Genomic DNA, 16,327 nt, shown 5'->3' on the forward strand with positions numbered 1-16,327 from the left:
ATATTGCAACCTATATTCCAGAATGAACTACAGGAGTTTTGTGTTGATCTGCAGCAGTCAAATTCTCCAGAATGCATGAAAGATCGCTCTTCTTTAATGGTAACAGCATTTTACCTTCTGTGATAAAGAGAGCACGTGGAACAACACCAAGCTCGTAGTTGCTGATTGCATCCTTAAGGTTCACAGCTGATTCTGATGCTGTTCTTAACACATGGCTTACGTCCTTAGTCCAACATGAGAGGTGATATCGCACATCTATGGCATGCCCATCTTCTTGATTCATGGCTGTATTAAATTTTATTTGTAGTTTCGTTTCCACTTTTCTTTATTGCATCACTGAGGTTTTTCTGAGACTGGTCACATGACAATTTTCTGAAAGGATTTTCTCGGGTATGGGATCCATTGCAAAAGACACTTTTACTAAATGGAACACACTAAGAACGTGCCAACCTGGAAGTGCTAGGTATGTCTAATTCCATTGGCTCGGACAGGGAAGACAGCTTGTATTTTTCAAATCTTTGCTTAAACGGTAAAGTTTACTGCCGTTGGAGGTGGCTTGGAAGCAACTCCTATGCCATGAAGCCTTTCGCTCAAGTAGCATGTCAGATGTGATTCCTCGGATCCTTCCAGCTGCAGTCACACACTGTTCGTCACAGTACTGAGCGCGTTCTTTGATATAGTTTAGCACTTGGATTCATGTGAGGTTGGATTTTCAATTAATTTTTCCTTGGTACTGGTTTGGCAAATTATGCACAAATATAGTCAGTGGATAACTTCGGAATTCTTAAAGGAAGTGTCTCTTGATCCATCGTAATTTTCTGATTTTAAGTTCCGCTTCTTTCGAAGTCCCAACGATCAACGTCTTCTTGGTGTTTACAATTATCCACAGTTTTGGGCTCAACAAATTTCTCATATTGGAAAATCCCTCTCATTATGCACTCCACTACACGACACTTAACTGAACTGAACTGCACTACACTACAGTACGCTTCATTTTCTCGCGAGTTGTTACTAACAGTAAGTCGCTACAGTAACAATGACCTAGGAAGCATTTATATACACAAGATTATTAAAGTGAATTAACCTAAATATTATTACACCTACTAAGGTAGGTTTAACACATTAATATTCCTTTAACCTTAAACAATATAATGTAAATGTAAACTTAAACAATTTAAAAAGCAATATAATGTAAATGCTGGTTATTATATTTTAAATCATCAATGACTTGGAGCACATTGCATAGCGCCATCTATTGTCCGCATTTTTGGGAATAAAAAATAATGTTTTTCTTTTAAAACTGGAAAAGTACTACAGATAGCGCAACAGGTGTAATAACCAAAAATATTATTCAAATGTAGACTTGCAATTTAAAAAGGTCATCTAAATCGGATGAAAAGTAACCGAGATACGAATACTTTTATGTATAGCCGAGCGGCCATTTTCAAATGGTCGCCATATTGGTCTGCGGAATTTTTTCACTTGGCAACATCTAAATTTGTATGTACAACAAATCAGAAAAGCCATGCCTCACAATTGTACCAAGTAGTATAGCACGTAGATCTCACCAACTTGTTCCGAATTTCTCACCAAAATGGGCCTAAAATCCGCCATTTTGTACCAAAATTTACCCATGTTCCCAAAATCTCACCAAAATCGCCCTAAAATCCGCCATTTTGTACCAAAATTTATTGATGTTCCCAAAATCTCACCAAAATCGACCTAAAATCCGCCATTTTCTACCAAAATTCGTGTACAGACCGAAATTCTCACCAAAATGCATGCAAATTTCCTTCATTCTCACAAGAATTGATTAACAGTGTAAATTTTTCACGAAAATGGATGCAAATTTCCTCTCATATGTTTTATCATATATTTTAATACAATTTATGTTAATTTATACAATTTATGCTGATTACTTACCGTTTTTCCCCAAGCCTTTAAGAAACTTGTTTCTTGCTTTCTTACTTCTCGCTCAAGTGGTGTAAAATAACTGAAGAAGCTTCAGAACATGTCCACACAAGTTTTTTGTTAATCTTGAACACAGTTGGTCTTCGTATTCAACAAACTAATTCTAAAGAAAGAATGGAAAGTCGTAACATGACGTAACCAGTGGGGGAAAGGATTAGGAAGTGGGGGCGGCTGTAGTCTAAGGGCTAAATGTAACCATCGTGTGTGGTCTTAGAACAATGGAGTGGAGACAAATACCATTGTAATCGTAAGAGATGCTTCTTATGGAGCTGTCACGTAATTTCATCATTCTGTCAATTAAAGAAAGAAGAAAATGTCACTTTAATGTGACATATGGATGTTTGAAAATAGTCTAACCGTAGGAGGTGAGAAAGAGATGTGAAATGACTTAGTTTTAAATTGTTAGGTAAGAATGGCGGTGGAGGGAGAGAACCCTTTGATAGGGAGTAACGAAAGAAACATAGACACCTGCTTGTATGTGTGTGTTCCAGAGTGATGGAGGGGTGAACTCTAATGTGATTTTTGAGTAAAAGACCTTGTTTAATTGGGGACTGTGACTTCTACCGCATGCAGACTGAAAATATGTGAAAAAAGAAATAGGAATCATTATTCTAAGGACAGAGATTTTAAGAATGAGATAGTTAAATGTCGCATGTTACTTTTTAAAAGTTAATGTATTGCCTCATACTGAGAGACCGCACATAGGATTGCATGAGGGAATTGTGTTGTTATTTTGAGCAAAGGACCACTTTAAATTGGCGTGGGACTTGTTAGGCATTTTGTTAAGACCTTGCCACATACGTAGAGGGGAGAAAAAGACTGACCCTTCCTACCTGAGTTTCAAAGAGGAAAAAGACTGAATGAAATTTTTTACGCAAGGCAACTTTCCCTTTTGTGCTTTGGAAGAAGTCTTCAAACAAGATTTCTTTTAGGTATTTCCGCATAAATGATTTTATCCTTTTAAAAACTAGAGTAATGAATTAATTATTTATGAATATTAATGAGATGATAATGAATATTAATGAGATGCTAAAGAAAGGGTTACAAAGAATGTTTTTTAGTGCTTTCGTATATTTAGAGGTATATTGCGGATATATGTAATATAGAGCACTACATATTGTACATAAATGTATGAGATAATGTGGGAGGAAATGAGCGCAATTCTAAGAAACGTATTTTATGTATTGATATTGTATTTTCAGTAGCTGATATGGGATTTTAGCATAGAATATCATCTTTTGGATACTGCATGGGTCTAATGGAGTACGAAGCTTAGACGAATAAGAAATTACATATATATATGATTAGTTTGTAAGTGGGTACATGTATGTGTAGCTGATATGTGATTTTAACATAGAATATTGTCTTTTGGATACTGTATGGGTCTAATGGTGTACGAAGCTTAGACGAATGACAAATTGCATGTATATATGATTAGTTTGTAAGTGGGTACATTTATGTGTAGCTGATATGGGATTTTAGCATAGAATATCATGTTTTGGATACTGTATGGGTCTAATGGTGTACGAAGGTTGGACGAATAAGAAATTACATGTATATATGATTAGTTTGTAAGTGGGTACATGTATGTGTAGCTGATATGGGATTTTAGCATAGAATATCATGTTTTGGATACTGTATGGGTCTAATGGTGTACGAAGCTTAGACGAATAAGAAATATATATATATATATATATGATTAGTTTGTAAGTGGGTACATGTATGTGTAGCTGATATGTGATTTTAACATAGAATATTGTCTTTTGGATACTGTATGGGTCTAATGGTGTACGAAGCTTAGACGAATGACAAATTACATGTGTATATATATGATTAGTTTGTAAGTGGGTACATGTATGTGTAGCTGATATGGGATTTTAACATAGAATATCATGTTTTGGATACTGTATGGGTCTAATGGTGTACGAAGCTTAGACGAATAAGAAATTGCATGTATATATGAATAGTTTGTAAGTGGGTTCATGTATGTATGTATGTATATTGGTTTTGATATCGGGAACAGGAATATATGTATCATATTGTAGACATATTATCTTTCGTTTGCATGTAAGTGTTTTAAGCATGTGTTGTTGGGTTGCATAGCTTTAGGGGCTATACCAGGCTGGATGCAAACACCTAAAGTGTTTCTATTGTAGGGTTATATATTGGGACTTTTTATTGAGGTAGCCTTATTTTATCGTATTGTAGAGCTGTATATGTTGTTGTGGTGATATGCTATGTGAATGCAAACACATGAACTGATTATATTGTAGACTTATATTCTGATTGCTTATGTATATAGATTACCTTGAATACCATGTTAGAATGTATATATTGTGATTTTTTACGTACGTAGATGCTTGTTAGACATGTTTTAGTGGTATTTTAAGTACATAGGATATTACTATGGTATAAGCCATTTACATATAGATATCTTTTCACTACAGTATTCTAATTTCATATATTTGTACTTTTACTTACTTCTAAGATGCTTGTTCACCTTGTAGAAGCCATTATGTCGTCATTATGGTTTCCAACTTAGGGTCATTTACTGTAGGAACATAAAATATGATAAATAGGCATAAATAACCTTATATGAAGCATACGTATTCTTCCTTTATCTTATATAGAATACAGATACTTCGTATTATATCAATATTTGTTTGGAGGAATAAAACATATTATTATAAATTGTAACGCTTTATTGTATTTATATAGTCTACAATATTCTATTTTCCAATATTGGCATATTGATATACATATATAGATATATTTAAATAAGATATTTACATTATATATACGTAGAAGTACCAACTGATAGGTCTTGTGAAAAAACTTATGGACATATTTGATGATATTATGACCATGTTACTCCATGATGTTACCTTTAGACAGTCTACTATTTACATATATACAGAATACCAATCATTTAACACACTTAATACTTTGATAACCATATGGCAATGTTCTATAGTCAGCAATACTGTTATGATTTAATCGTCGTCTTTTATTTTGAACTTTCTGATGTGTTTTAGTTTCAGACTTGGATACGATGACAAACCCAGGCTTACGAACAATTCTTCCTGGATTGTGTAACTGTTTTTTCTCAGCTTTATCCCGAACTAGTTGATAAAAATGATCAAAGTTAATTTCTTGTCGTGTACGATGATTTAAAGTTATTCCTCTAATTTTAAATACATAATCTACTTCCCCTGTTTGAACTTCTTTCATTCTATAGGCATAATTTTTTGGCCCTAAGCCTATAAAGGCATCAATTTCCCAGCAATCAGAAACTTCATTAGTTAACTGAGTGTCGTAGTGTAGGATAACAGTTTAAACACCCGTGATAGTAACATCCATGAAATTCGTAAACTGTATTTGTTTTAGTTTCAAATCCATCAACCTTATACCTCCCAAATCGTTTTTCCAAACCATTTCCAGAATGAAGAATTTTATTACCAGTAGTACGTTCTAAGTATCGCAGCCAATACATTGCCTTCAGACTTTGACGATCACGATGGTCAAACCCATAAGGTGGAATAATTGGAATAATTTCTTTGGGTAAATATAAGGTACGATATGTTAGTATTGCCAAACTAGCAATAGTTGACGCGACGATAAAACATTGGATACCATTTGTTTTGTCTTCAATTAAGTTTGAAAATTTGATGACAGCCTGTGCTAAAATTTTAACATCATTCCGACAATATTCAATCATTTCCTTTTGGAGATTATACTCCTCATTACTTGCAGCACGTTCTTTGTGCCATATGATAAGTTGCTCTCGATCTTCAGTGCTCCTTGAATCAGGATCAAAATATTTTAGATCAGGAATTTTGCCTATGTAATTTTGGTTCTCTACTGTATTAAACAAGTACGGGAAATCTCCCTTTTGTAAATTTGCAGAAAGACCTAATGCCTTAGGTAATTTAGATAATTTAACTCCCATATACAAATATGTGTCACGGAAGTAAATCTTTTGTCCTAAACGCATTTCAATAATTTTTTGCCCTGACATTATTACTTCAGGTGTAAAATGATGGTTTATGATCAAAGTTTTAGCACAGAATTGCATATCATAATTACTGCCATTATGGGAAAGCACAATGATTTTTTTTAAACATTGGTCGAGTTATTAATACATGATTAACAAATTCTTCAATGTTGTGAAAATCAAACGAACGGAATCCATTTTTATCGCCGCATACAAAGCATGTATCATTAAGCTTCATGTCCTTACACTTGTAACAAGCATGAATACAATTTACGAAATTTACACGATGTTCTTGTTCTCCTTGTTCATTTTTAGGAAGCAACATTGTTTCTACATCAAAGATAATGTACAAAAAGGTATCTACATGATGCATCATAGCCGTTTGAACAAAACAAATATGGTCATCGCTTACATATGAGTAACATGTTTTACAATAACGTTCACCACATTCATGTTGAGACCTGCGTGAACGCATGTCAATTATATCACCACATTGGACACAAATTTTCTTTGTTTCGCATAAACTCTTTCCGGAAACATTTATTGTTTTATGATTGTCAAAACATTCATCCTTAGAAAACAGTCTATGACAATCAATGCACTCGAGTTTAATATTATTATCATTATTACAAACATTGTGATACTTTTCACACATTGGACATTTGAAGTTACACTTATGATTTTCGGTACGATGATAAGCTTCCAAACAATACTGACAATAATTTTTCTTGTTTAATAGCGTTGTAATACTAGTAATTAATTCATAGTGTCTTTCAGTATACAAAATTAAAATTTTCTTTGATGCATGTATTCCAGGATAAATTACATTGTAGTTTCGAGTTAAACGATTTTTTTCGTAAACAACAATTTGATAATGAGGCGCTAGCTTATTTTGAAACTTTTTTACATCATCAATAGTACATCCATCATGGATTTCAATGTCAACTTTAGCACTGACACACAAATCCTTTGCTTGTTTCATTAATCGTTCAGGATGATTTTTCAATTGATATACATAGTTATAACGATGATCAGCCCTACCCATTCCAAGGACAATACTTTTAGGAAGACAATACACATTCTTTTGTACAGGAATAGTACATTGTTCCAGGTGTGTTACAAGATCAACATATTTTGCTGAACCCATTGTTCGTCCCCTACCTTTACGTGAATCAACAATATGAATTTTGAAATTTACTTTATCACCTAATAAATAATTTTCATTACTATTTAAAACATTTTCAATTTTACGAAATAAAATGTCGGAGCTTAAATTTGACTTTTGACGCCACGAAATGTATATTGGTTTATTAATTGTGGAAGCAGAACTTTCTATTGTTATACCAACATACATATCATCATCGGCATCATTTAAAACATGATCTTTTACAAATTCAAATAACAACTGAATATATTTTTCAGGATCATCTATACCACTAGTGTGCATACGTTCAATTGTAACTTCCTTTCCCGTAAGTCCAAAATAAGTATAATGTTTGGTTCTATTATTAACAATACGAAAATATTCATTTGTTTTACCACTCCCATACATGGTAGGTTGTGATACATTATTAGTATTAGGACTTGGAAAGTTTATAAAATTTTCCATGAAAACGCTAAAATCATTTGTAGTTAAACTATTACCTTTTCCTTCAGACACAAGTTCCATAAACTTCTCACGAGCTAAATTCTTTATATTATCTTGACGAAAGAAGCCTACATGATATAAATCAATAATATCTTTTGCAGACTTACATTTTTTCAAAAGAACATGAGGATCACAACCAAAATGCATAAACAACGCCTGCAATAACTTGGAATAAGCTTCATTGCTTACCCTTGCACCCGTAGCATAACATTGTGTTATCACTTCCCATGTAAATAAAACTTCGTTTGGATTTTCATATCCACGTGCTTCTTGTGCTGACAACATGGTACAAATGATAGACTGTCCTTCCATTGTATGATTGACACACTAAATATGTAATTGCAATTTGAATTATTGTTTCTTATACAGTAAATATTTTACACAATGATGTACACAGAACTTTGATATTTGTTTTCACAGTTTTTAAATAACAAGGATTTGTAAGTAGATTTTTATGATATGATTCACAATGTGTTGACCAAAGATACACTTTTTAAGAATTTTTACACTTACCAGTAAATATAATAATAAAACTTTCCATTTAACAATCAAAAAGTTCCAAGTAATAAATTTTAAGTTTAAACATCTTGTGTCGTGCTAAAATAACTTTCTTATGTTCAAGTTGTTTTGATAATTTTAATATTTTCGGAATGTAATTCCTCTGAGCTTCTAATGAAGCGAACGAATAAAATAATTGCAACTATGTTAGTTTTAGTTTTTAAAGGAATTATTTGTAGGTTCACAACACTTTTTTAATATTTTCAAATTATCTTTGGTATGCTCACACAAAGTGTTCGAGTAATTTATTACGAGGGGTTAAATAAATAAGGAGTTTGCACAGGAATTTAAATACGATCACACTCTATTTTAACAACGAAGTTCTCGCAGAACTGAATAATTGCATAACAAAAAACAATAAAGTAGTTTAAACCGGTTTAAACCAGTTTAAACACCTGTAGCAATGCAAACAAAACAAGTTCTTAGCACTACTAACAAAGGAATTTTTTAGACCGATAAGACAGTGGAAAAGCATACAAAACAAGTAGCTATAATTGTTTGAAGTGTTGCAAACTTTAATAGTGCATTTACAAATTACATCACATTATGTAATATTACTGTTACTAATTTAAAATATGTTAAAGCACCTGCGTACGAGATTACAAAGCTAACTGCGTTTGGGTACGAGATTACAAACTAAATGCGTTTGGGTACGAGATTACAAAAACTAAGCGCGTTTGGGTACGAGATTAAATTTTAAAACTATAAATCCAGCGCAGCAAGCCGCGCCGCGCACTATACAATTACTACTGTTAAAGTAAAGCCAATCATTGGTATACTCTCTGTTGTTAAATCATTTATTTAAAATACCAATTTTGTTACAAAGTTACATCTAATAATAAACTTTGAAATATATCTTTGCTGATCTTTAAAGTTACAAGACTTTTGCAAGTTACATTTAGTAAACGTGTACAGGAATTGTTCATACATTCTTATGTCCATCTTCGGTTAAGTTCGGCAATTTTCGGAACCATTCGTGTGGTACATTAACCAACATGTACAGGAATTGTGGATAAACTCTCATGTTCATCTTCGGTTAAGTTCGGCAATGTTCGGAAAACTTCGGGAAACTTCGGCAATCTTCGGGAATCTTCGTGTGGAGTTCTTGGAATTTTCATTTATTAGTGTTGATAATAAACAATCAATAAAAAGTAAACACACTTCCTGTTTGTACTCTGCGTGCTGTAATTAGTGTAAAACAATTTCATTACGGCAATTTCTAAATTACAATTATCGAAAAGTACTAAAGGATTAACCGATAAACTTAGAAGTATATTTTCGGTGAACTAAAATATAGTTAGTGAGTGGCAAGTGGTAGTGCATCGATACTAAACTGAAAAAAGTTACGGGAAGTTTTATGATTGTAGTTAACGGCAAGTGCTAGTGCAATTCCCGACAAGCTTTCAAGTGTGCTGTCGGTAAACTTACAACTAAATCTGTTGTGAACTGAAACAAGTTCGGGAAAGTTTTATTATTATATTTACTGGTAAGTGTAAAAATTCTTAAAAAGTGTATCTTTGGTCAACACATTGTGAATCATATCATAAAAGTCTACTTACAAATCCTTGTCATTTAAAAACTGTGAAAACAAATATCAAAGTTCTGTGTACATCATTGTGTAAAATATTTACTGTATAAGAAACAATAATTCAAATTGCAATTACATATTTAGTGTGTCAATCATACAATGGAAGGACAGTCTATCATTTGTACCATGTTGTCAGCACAAGAAGCACGTGGATATGAAAATCCAAACGAAGTTTTATTTACATGGGAAGTGATAACACAATGTTATGCTACGGGTGCAAGGGTAAGCAATGAAGCTTATTCCAAGTTATTGCAGGCGTTGTTTATGCATTTTGGTTGTGATCCTCATGTTCTTTTGAAAAAAATGTAAGTCTGCAAAAGATATTATTGATTTATATCATGTAGGCTTCTTTCGTCAAGATAATATAAAGAATTTAGCTCGTGAAAAGTTTATGGAACTTGTGTCTGAAGGAAAAGCTAATAGTTTAACTACAAATGATTTTAGCGTGTTCATGGAAAATTTTATAAACTTTCCAAGTCCTAATACTAATAATGTATCACAACCTACCATGTATGGGAGTGGTAAAACAAATGAATATTTTCGTATTGTTAATAATAGAACCAAACATTATACTTATTTTGGACTTACGGGAAAGGAAGTTACAATTGAACGTATGCACACTAGTGGTATAGATGATCCTGAAAAATATATTCAGTTGTTATTTGAATTTGTAAAAGATCATGTTTTAAATGATGCCGATGATGATATGTATGTTGGTATAACAATAGAAAGTTCTGCTTCCACAATTAATAAACCAATATACATTTCGTGGCGTCAAAAGTCAAATTTAAGCTCCGACATTTTATTTCGTAAAATTGAAAATGTTTTAAATAGTAATGAAAATTATTTATTAGGTGATAAAGTAAATTTCAAAATTCATATTGTTGATTCACGTAAAGGTAGGGGACGAACAATGGGTTCAGCAAAATATGTTGATCTTGTAACACACCTGGAACAATGTACTATTCCTGTACAAAAGGATGTGTATTGTCTTCCTAAAAGTATTGTCCTTGGAATGGGTAGGGCTGATCATCGTTATAACTATGTATATCAATTGAAAAATCATTCTGAACGATTAATGAAACAAGCAAAGGATTTGTGTGTCAGTGCTAAAGTTGACATTGAAATCCATGATGGATGTACTATTGATGATGTAAAAAAGTTTCAAAATAAGCTAGCGCCTCATTATCAAATTGTTGTTTACGAAAAAAGTCGTTTAACTCGAAACTACAATGTAATTTATCCTGGAATACATGCATCAAAGAAAATTTTAATTTTGTATACTGAGGGACACTATGAATTAATTACTAGTATTACAACGCTATTAAACAAGAAAAATTATTGTCAGTATTGTTTGGAAGCTTATCATCGTACCGAAAATCATAAGTGTAACTTCAAATGACCAATGTGTGAAAAGTATCACAATGTTTGTAATAATGATAATAATATTAAACTCGAGTGCATTGATTGTCATAGACTGTTTTCTAAGGATGAATGTTTTGACAATCATAAAACAATAAATGTTTCCGGAAAGAGTTTATGCGAAACAAAGAAAATTTGTGGCAGTAATTATGATATGCAATTCTGTGCTAAAACTTTGATCATAAACCATCATTTTACACCTGAAGTAATAATGTCAGGGCAAAAAATTATTGAAATGCGTTTAGGACAAAAGATTTACTTCCGTGACACATATTTGTATATGGGAGTTAAATTATCTAAATTACCTAAGGCATTAGGTCTTTCTGCAAATTTACGAAAGGGAGATTTCCCGTACTTGTTTAATACAATAGAGAACCAAAATTACATAGGCAAAATTCCTGATCTAAAATATTTTGATCCTGATTCAAGGAGCACTGAAGATCGAGAGCAACTTATCATATGGCACAAAGAACGTGCTGCAAGTAATGAGGAGTATAATCTCCAAAAGGAAATGATTGAATATTGTCGGAATGATGTTAAAATTTTAGCACAGGCTGTCATCAAATTTTCAAACTTAATTGAAGACAAAACAAATGGTATCCAATGTTTTATCGTCGCGTCAACTATTGCTAGTTTGGCAATACTAACATATCGTACCTTATATTTACCCAAAGAAATTATTCCAATTATTCCACCTTATGGGTTTGACCATCGTGATCGTCAAAGTCTGAAGGCAATGTATTGGCTGCGATACTTAGAACGTACTACTGGTAATAAAATTCTTCATTCTGGAAATGGTTTGGAAAAACGATTTGGGAGGTATAAGGTTGATGGATTTGAAACTAAAACAAATACAGTTTACGAATTTCATGGATGTTACTATCACGGGTGTTTAAACTGTTATCCTACACTACGACACGTGTCCCTAGATTCAGCCTCTAAGCAATGTACATCACTACAAGATCGGTATGAAAACACCACTACAAAAATAGCATTTCTTAAAAAATTAAATCTTAATGTCATTGAAATGTGGGAATGTGAATGGGACCACATGGTAAAAAATGACAAAAAATTACAACAGTTTATTCAAACACAGTGTCATGATCTTGTTGATCATTTGGTACCTAAAGATAGTTTTCATGGTGGGCGTACAGAATGTTTTAATGCCTTGTACGAATGTACCAGCGAAGAGTTCGTGGCATATTATGATATTACCAGTCTTTACCCCTGGGTGATGGCACGTAAGCCATTGCCTATAGGCAAACCTATAATATACAAGGGGCCTGACTTTCCACAAGTGCAAAGTATTCATGGATTAGTTAAATGTAGTATCTTACCTCCCAAAGACTTATATTTTCCAATTTTACCATATACATGTAATGAACGCCTTTTGTTTGGGTTATGCCGTACGTGTATGGAACAAAGTGACAACAATTGCAGGCATAATGATACTGAGCGTGTCCTTACTGGTACATACTGTACTCCTGAACTTCATGTAGCTTTAGATCTCGGATACAAAATTCTACAAATTATCGAAATTTGGGAATTCAAATTATCCGGATCAGAAAATAACCTATTTAAAGATTATGTCAATTCCTTCTTAAAAATGAAACAGGAGTCTTCAGGATTTCCTAGCTGGTGCAAAACTAAACAAGATCAAGAGAAATATATTGCAGACTATTATGTCCATGAATGCATTCAGTTAACGGAAAATAACATTGAATCAAATCCTGGTCTAAGATATATTTCCAAAATATTTCTCAATTCGTTGTATGGAAAATGGGGACAGCGAACAGATTTATCTCAATCTGTAATTGTGGATACTCCAGAAAAATTTTTAAGTTATCTATGGGCACCACATTATGAGGTACAAACTGTATTGCCTATTGGAGAGCAACATCTCATTGTATCATATAAAAACAATGAGAACAAAAACAAACCATGGAAATTTTCCAATGTTGTCCTTGCAGCCTTCATCACCTCTTGGGCGCGTCTAAAACTGTAATATACCATTACAGTTGAAAGTAATGGCAATTTTTTTTTACGCACCCTGTACCTAGCAATTTTTTTTTTAATTCAATTTCGGTTTAGTTACACAATTTACTTACTCTCTTTACTTCGAATTAAATATAATAAACCCAAAGGTTTTGTTAGTAACCATATTCCCACTGTATAATATATTTATTTATATTTTGATTGAGTGTAAATCCCATTTACGGATATATAACTTGAATAGTTACAAGGTTTACCATTCTGACGTCATACCGGAACATAGTTCCGTTATTGGATATAAATTTCCTTAATTTCAGACCAATGTAGATTTTGGCCAGGTACCTAATCTTTCCCTCACCCCCTCTCACTAGTCCATAGTCACTTTCAGATCCGGTTATATCTGGATTTGCCAAATTTCCATTCGCTTTGTAATTTCCGCGGCTAAAGTTTTCTTTCTGATTGGAGGAATTCTCTTACCTCTGGCTTTTTCGGCGCAATGTTATCAGAACAATCGACGACACCCTACAAGAAGCAGCTTGTGAATTTTGTGCTACATATTTTTCGGGAAGAATTCCAATTTACAAGGACAACTAAGGTAACATATAATGTAATCCAATAGTTAAAGATTTACAACAGAATAGGAGCCCGAAAAATCCGCAAATTTTGGTAAAGAAGCTGCAATTCAGTGAAATAACAAATTCCAGTTCTGTTTACTAGGAAGCCATGTTTGCTGCCTATCGAGAATAGACAACAGTGAAAGAGTGACTTTACTTTTTTTTTATTTCAAACTCAAGTAGGGATTAGGGAAATTACGACCTGTTTGGTGCATGTTGTTCGTGTATTAATTAAATGTGACTTTCTATTATTTATTCAGTAATCGCATGTACGTAGGTTTGATGGTTGTAAAGTGAATAATAATAATGGCAGCTTAAGTTAGCTTAAAAGGGCTCCTATCCCCTTTTCCAAATTGAACCAGTTTCTAGCGGGGGAATGGGTTAGTTATTGTTCGTTTTAGGGCCTTTTCCCCTTTCAGGGGAAGGGTCCCTCCATAAACCTCGTTAAGGTGCCCCCCGGGCATCAATTTTTGGCAATCATTATGTAAACAATTGGTCAGGTCAATTAGACCTAGTGTTACCTTTCTCATTTTTGACCCCCTTTAAATTAAATAGAGCCGACTGTATATATATCGACGAGGGAGTAATGTATTTTAAATCTAATGTGTTAGGTTATTTTCGTCAACGTGCATGTAACTAAATGGTGCATGTTTAGTTTAGTTAGTTGTCTTTATGTATAATACTAACAGTGGTGTATGTAGTTAGTAGGTTTGTGTGAGTGTGTGAATTTTCGATTTGGACAGTGTATAAATATGCTTTAATTTAGTACCATTTTTCTAACATAAATAAACCAGAGTAAATATTAAATTTCCGATTAATGAGTACAAGTATATATTTCAGTACACGGTAAATTATGCCTCCACTACAGCGCCACAGCGTCCGGTTTCGGTACTCAATTGTTTGTTGACAATACGACATCGCATAACTTAGTGATCTAGATAGTTTGATTTTGGCCATTTATTCTCAAATTACTTCCCGTGGACATGGTTTTCGGTTCGGATGAGTATACCTTCCTATAAGATAGCATGAGATCTTACTGTACTGAAAATTTCAGTTTGCTAGGTCCAATAGTAAATGAATAATCCGCTGAAATAAAGAACACCTATTTTCTTAATAGAAGTAAAACCCATATGCTGTTACTGTTTGTTTAAAAATGTAGTATTAAATTCTTTCTTCCCGTGGCTGTCGAAAATTCCATTGTTGCTTCAGTTTTATCAACAAATCAGAAATAGATTAATCGTTGACAATTTAACTTTCCGTAAATACATGTATGATTTTTTTTTAAACCTGCAAAGTAAATACAATTTGGGTGCTTCGAAATAAAGAGTACGTGGTTCGATGAATGTGATCGTGTGGTGGTTTGAGCGTGATAGATTGTGATAGTTATATATATATATATTTATTACTGCGTAATGTAAATATGTGTATGGCCTGCGTGAAAATGTACGAAATAGGGTGTTTATAAAATATTATTTCGTGCGGAAATTAGTAGATAATGAATGAATGTAATGAAATGTTAATAATATGATATATAATATGAATAAGATGATGACCCCTATAGTTAAATGGATAGGCCTAGTAAATTTTATATAGTGAAAATAGGAATATGTTTACGAAGAAAAGAAAATATCTCTCGCGTTTAGACTTCTACACCGGTGCATTCATCCAACCGAGTTTGCTACTTGGATAGTAAATTATAGTTGGGAATTGTGTGTTACTTTGCATTTATGTACCTCATAATAACAGCCCCAGATCTTAAGCCTTTCAATAGATAGAGTAGTATCATATGGGAATTACTTCTAAAGGTTGACAGAAATGATAATTAAGAAAACCAACTGCTATTTCCTGTGATCATCGAAAAGTACAGGTTTCGGTCAGTTGTACCTTTAACATTCATAGCCTCTCCGAGATTTTTTTTTTTCGTTGCTTACCTTATTTATTTATGGTGCAGTGTTCATATAACTCAGTTCGGACTATCCGATTAAATTAACTGCTACTAAATTTAGCGTACCCGGACGTCGACCCCTAGTCCCCTTAAGTATTTTCATGTCTTTTCTTAGTTTAATTAGATGAGGGAAATTAACGACGTCCCAGACGGTGGCATGTCTGCGCTGGGTAGCCATCGGTGATGTTTCGGTAATTGAAGTCACCGATCCAAAATTCAGTTTATTTATTTAATTTTTTTTTTTTAATTTTGGCGAATTACTAATTAGGGATACCTTAGCTATTACTCTAATTTCATCCCTATTCTGGAATCTTCTAGTTTCCAAGAGGTCGGATGATTTTTTTTTTCTTGAAATTCTAAATTAGCGCCTTCTCTAACCTTCCGGACGATTTCCGGGAACCTGCTGGTTTGGGCCGGATACGGGGATCGGATTTCAATCTTACAACCAAACTCTTGTGGGATTGGGATCTGATGGACACAGAACTTGCATCCTTGGCAGCAGGGCGTTCCTTGAGTCTACGTATTTGAGTAGACCACCCTTTTGGCATGTTAAGAATATTTTGGCTATGGATTTGTCGAGATAGAAATTCGACTT

Source organism: Thermobia domestica, chromosome 3 (genome assembly GCF_964235325.1).
Source record: "Thermobia domestica chromosome 3, izTheDome1.hap1.1, whole genome shotgun sequence".
NCBI classification, from domain to species: domain Eukaryota; kingdom Metazoa; phylum Arthropoda; class Insecta; order Zygentoma; family Lepismatidae; genus Thermobia; species Thermobia domestica.